Below are 5,615 nucleotides of genomic sequence, written 5' to 3' on the forward strand. Positions count from 1 at the left end.
ATTCTGTGGCAAGCCGAACGAGGATGCAAATGCATATTTGCAGAATTTTCTGGAGCTCTGCGACACCGTTGTTATATGGGGTATCGCTGCCGACGTTGTCAAGCTTCGTCTGTTTCCCTTTTCCCTCATGGGGAAGGTGAAACAGTTGTTTTATAAAGAAAAGGACATTGACACCTGGGCCAAATGCTCCAAGGCGTTCCTCGCAAAATTTTTCCCGCTGGGCAAAACAAATGCCATGGGCGGTAGAATTTCAAGTTTCCAGCAGACGGGGATGGAATCCATCCCAGAAGCTTCGGAGAGGCTGCAGGAATACATCTTGGCCTGTCCTCATCATGGCATGGATGAGTGGCTCGTTCAGCAAAGCTTCTACAACGGGCTCACAATGACATCTCGAGCCAACATTGATGTTGCTGCTGGAGGAGCCTTCCTCGACCTGACTATAGCCAAATCCAAAGCATTGGTCGAGAAGATGGTCTCCAATCAGGGGTGGAGCGATGAACGACTCCAACCCCGCACCAAGGGCACACATACCGTCAAGGAGACGGATATGATCATTGCCAAACTGGACCTCCTACTGAAGCATCTCGGCGGAAGGGCCGAATTCAAGAAGCATATAGAAAACTATGCTCGTGCCATGGGTTCGCACTTCACGTGCGAAGTCTGTGGTAATGATGGACACTCGAGGAACGACTGCCCCGAAACCCGTGAAGACTGCACCTACCTCAACAACAACAACAATGGGTACCGTCCACAACAAGGAGGCCAGGGGTGGAACCAGCCACGTCCACCTTTTCAGGGAAGTAATAACTACAATCCTTCTTATAATTCGAATTTCAATTCAAACCAACCTCCCTTGAGAGAACTTGTTCTTGGCCAAGTTAAAATCAACAAAAATATAAAGAAAAAGCTTTTGGCCAATGACAAATCCCTGGAAAGTTTAAATGTTAAGCTTCAAACTTTGTCTTCAACTCTTAAAAACCAGTTAAGTTTCAACAAAATGATCGAAACCCAGCTTGCACAAATTGCTGCTTCGTTACCTGCTGTTGAGAGCGGGAAGATCTCGGGGCAACCCGAGTCTCCCGTTGAAAATGTCAGCATGGTGTCTACCGGATGGGATAACTCGTCCCGGAGGCCACCACGCAATAACCATACAGGTAGGTACTATCTCCCAAGGAACGACGTTTGGGATGGCATGGTAGCAGCGGTGCAAGAGGATCCAGGGGTCCCCATGATCAGCTACTCGATCTACATCAAACACATCGAGCGATGCCTATGTGATCTGGGAGCAAGCGTGAATATAATGCCCAAGGTAATATATGAAGCAATTGAATACCCTGCTCTTTCCCCAACAACTATGCTCGTATAGCTTGCAGATTCAACCATTTGGTATCCCGAAGGGATAGCCGAACACGTTTTTGTATGCGTACGAGACTCCTTCATCCTTGCCGACTTTGTGGTAATGGATATGGAGGGAGACCTCGGAGTCGACCTCGTACTTGGGCGACCTTTTCTAAGGTCTGCCAAGGCAAGGATCGATGTCGAAAAGGGAGAAATCCGTTTCCGTGTCGGAAGGGAGGATATGTTTTTCAGGTTCAAGAAGAAGGAAGAGCAGCGCTTCATGATCCAACAAGACAGTAAAGGGCAACCACTCTGGGGTGCACCAGAACCCCAGCCAGAACAACAACCCTCCGCACCTAAAAGAAAGAAGAAGGAAAAGAAGGTGTGGCGGAAGGTCGAGAGTTTGGCCTCGTCCAGTTCTCCAGGACGAGCCGACGAATGGTAAGAACGATGGGGAAAAGTCGTGCACGTCGGACTTTAAACGACGTGCCTTTGCCAAAGGTAAATTGGTATTTAGCTCATACTTGTTTTCCATTTTTCAATATTTTCTTTGCACCTTATTTGTTTTTCTCCACTGCATGTTTGAAATTTTCAAAATTGTTTTCTGCATGCTGGAATTTTTCTAGCGCCTTTTCCTTAAACAAAAATACCAAAAATATTTCCTGAGTTTCGAAATCTTTTGGAAAATAAATTTGAACATCTTTTCGAGCAAACTTTGGCCATGCACCAAATTTTCAAAATATTTGACCGTTGAAGAGATGCCTGGCCAAAGGGGAGACCCAGCGGGCCCACCATGGGGCCGGCCGATCCCACAGGTCGGCCGACCCTAGGTGACCGTTGGGCGGGCCCCACCTTCTCCAACGGCTCCATAGCCGTTGTGGCCAGCCTCTTCCATGGTGCACGCCCCATCTTCCCTTTAAATAGAGGCCGAGAGGGGGGTGTGAAGCTCTCATGCTCACTTCCCTCACTCACACTCCCTCTCACACATTCTTGCTCGGGTTTCCAATGGATTTTGGCTCAAGTTTGGTTTCAAGAAATCTCTCTCTCTCTCTCATTTCTTTGCTGCAAGATTGATCACATATTTGGAGGAACAACTCTCGGGTAAGAATTTCATTTTGATTTCGCTAACATAACCCGAACCGAGTTGTTCTCGTTCGTTCTTTTTCGCTCTTGTTGCAAGCTTCAGAGGTGCAGGGCGGAAAATTTCCGGAGCTATCAAGAAGATGACAGGATCAAGCTCATCCCGTTCACGGCGTGGGTCGAGCTCCCGTCATTCTCCCGAACCTACTCCAACACCGACCACGATGGATTATGAGCAAGACGAACAAGAAGAACAGTTCGAGGAGCGAGCTGCAGAACCGCAAGCCGAGGACATGGAAATAGATGAAGATGATGCACCGTACCTCGACTTGCAAGACGACCGTGAGTGTCAAGCCTATGCCATGATCAAGAATCGAAGGTTTGGTCATACTAGAGCCTTCGATCCGGACCTTCTCGAAAAAACAGGTATGGACGTTGACTTCGCTCGTATTTGGCATGCAGTTGGATGGGATGGTTTTGTGCCCGTTGAGGAGAATGGTTCTCATCTCTTCACCATCCAGTTTCTTTGCACTCTTCGGGAGGTTGACGATGGTGTTTCTTTCCGACTTTTTGGAGTTGAACGCTATTTTAATTGGAGAAATTTCAGTCACCTCCTTAGTTTTAGCGCGCGCTTGCCAGTTTCCCTTGCAAAAGCTTGCCGCGGTTTTCATCGACATGAGTTTTGGGGTTTGATTTCGGGTCAAGTTGTTCATGGCAAGTTTGCACATCGGTGCAATGACATTCAAAATCCGACTCTTCGTTTGATGCACAAGTGGGTGGCTATCACTCTCTTTCCAAGAGATGATCCACGACCAGTGCGCAACGATGAGATGATGATATTATACACCATGGTCAACAAAATCCGAATCTCCCCCGCACAAGCAATGGTTAAGCAATGGCTCACAAATTTTCGGATGACGGGTCCTATTGAATGCACTTCTTAGATTACCCGCATCGCATCAAACATGGGAATCTTAGATGGGAACCTTGATCCCTTCATTGAGGAGCCCCGTGTTATGATCGATGAGGCGTACTTGGTTCAAGGCCACATGCTCAAGAAAGGCCTGGATGACTCCTTGATTTTATTTTTGCTTGGTTATGCAAATGAAATCTCGTTAACAAATGCGGGGTATCATTTGTATAACTGCCGTTCGCTAACCATCCCTTTTGTTCCACAAGAGGAGAGCCGCCGGCATAGTGTTTCTGGTCTTTCTGGCAGGGTTACAAGAAGCAGGGCTAGAAGGGAGGAGTTCATGCAGTAGCAACCTCAGCCTCAATGACAGTAATATGAGGCTGGAGGTTCATCATGGCAGAGTGCCAGCTCCACCGAGTGGGCACGACAGGCCTCAGGGCACCGGTCCACCAGTTCCAGCTCCAGTGGTCCCTCGCGACGTATAGCTTCGTCCAGAGGCTTTGCCACTCTGGCTCGGCAGATGGGCGAGCTGAACATGCGCACCACCAATATCGACGAGTTGCTGGGCCAACACATCGAGTCAACTCAAAACTGGCAGCAATACACAGGCGAGAGGATCCGCAATCAAGAGCAGCAACAGCAGCAATCCCAGGAGGAGTGGAGGGCCTACTACCGTTGGGCTGGGTTTAATCCCAACCAGCAGCAGTGAGCCTGAAGCTAGCTTGGGGGAGGACCCCCATGTGAGGTACCTTGTATCAAACTCTATCTTTACTGTTTTCAAAACCTTGCATGAAACCAAACAAAAATTTGCAAAATTCTGAAAATCCATAAAAATTTGCATAACTAAAATCAAATAAAAATTGACAAAACCTTTAAAAACCCAAAAATATTTACTTGCTTTCCAGTATGTGTAGTAAGCATGTGTAGTTTTTCCTTGTTAAGATGATGAATAGTTACTTTGTTAGTTCCTTTCATATGCCTAGTTACAACCTTGTGCTCTCCCTAAGTTCTGAGTTTGGTGGCTAGATGTTGAAACCTTAAGCTTGAAACTTGTGGGTAGCGAAAAGCAGAATTCGAATCTAGGTTGTTGTGGGTTATGATATAGCTGAAAAGAGTTGCTATGATCTTCTCCTATGTGATGCTTGATATCCGGAGTATTTCTTTTCAAAAATACAAAAATAAAATAAAGTTCCTCGGTGATATGCAATTCCTATCCAGAGCCATATGAGTTACAAGTTTGAAAAGCCTTTTCTACATATGCAACTTGTCTTCTCATTGAGCTTTGTCAAATTGTTGTGACCCTTTGTGATAATCACTTCATACGCCCATGATCAAGATCACGTACACGTCCACTCACATGCTATACTTCTACGCCTGGAAGATAGCAAGTACATCCCCCATCCATCCACAAATAAAACTCCAAGATGTGCCATGTTTATCTCTCTCCAAAGTTATCATCATAATGTATGGGCTATACAAAAAGAAATAAAAGATGCATACCCAAAGAAGGTATGCCACATGCCCACAAGACGTGTCAAAAAAAAAGAGGAAAGATGCATACCCAAAGAAGGTATGCCACACACCCACAAGGTGTGTCAAAAAAAAGAGAAAGGGAAAAAGAAAATATAGCCCATACCAAAAACATTACAAGGGAAAGAGAATTCATATAAAGGAGTTCTCATCCATCATCCACCAAAAATATCCACACATTTGCACATCTTGATCAAGGCTTATGACTTATTTCTCCTTTGGATCCGGTCTTTGACTTAGCGAAATATGGGAAGCAAGTTTGACATTATATCCTCCATACCTACATATCCACCAAAAAGAAGCCATTAGAAGTAGGCTGGAAAAAAGAAAAGCACATAAAAAGGCCTTGGTGAGGAATGAAACACATTGAGCGATCCGAGAGATCACCCGAGGAACTTACAAATTTCTTTTCAAAACTTTATAAAACCTCCGGATTGATGGTTGAACAAAGGAGTGGTAAGTGGTACTCTATAAGCCGTTATGACCCTTAACCGCCAAAGATGAGGATGACGCTATAAACCCCACAGGAGTAAGGTAAAAGGTGCGAACAAGGCCAACTTATTCAGAATAAAGGTAAGAACACTCGATTGTGCCCTGGGCATAAGTCATGAATGCGACATTGTAGCAACTCCTGATCAACAACCTAAGTCTAAAACTTTGCTCGGGATGAGCAAAGGGCTAGCTTGGGGGAGTTGTTGACGGTGCTTAAGTGCCATTTTCACCCGTCAACTATACTCAATAATAAAGGAAAAGT

At 45.7% G+C, this 5,615-nt stretch overlaps 1 non-coding gene across 1 annotated transcript; it reads right to left on the bottom strand.

The window, feature by feature from the left end:
- Positions 1–230: 230 nt before the first annotated feature.
- LOC120668183 lies at positions 231–339 on the bottom strand. The gene has a single exon (XR_005672282.1). It is a non-coding gene; the product is annotated as a small nucleolar RNA R71 (small nucleolar RNA).
- Between the last annotated feature and the right edge of the window lie 5,276 nt (positions 340–5,615).

This window comes from Panicum virgatum, chromosome 3N, assembly GCF_016808335.1.
Source record: "Panicum virgatum strain AP13 chromosome 3N, P.virgatum_v5, whole genome shotgun sequence".
NCBI lineage: Eukaryota > Viridiplantae > Streptophyta > Magnoliopsida > Poales > Poaceae > Panicum > Panicum virgatum.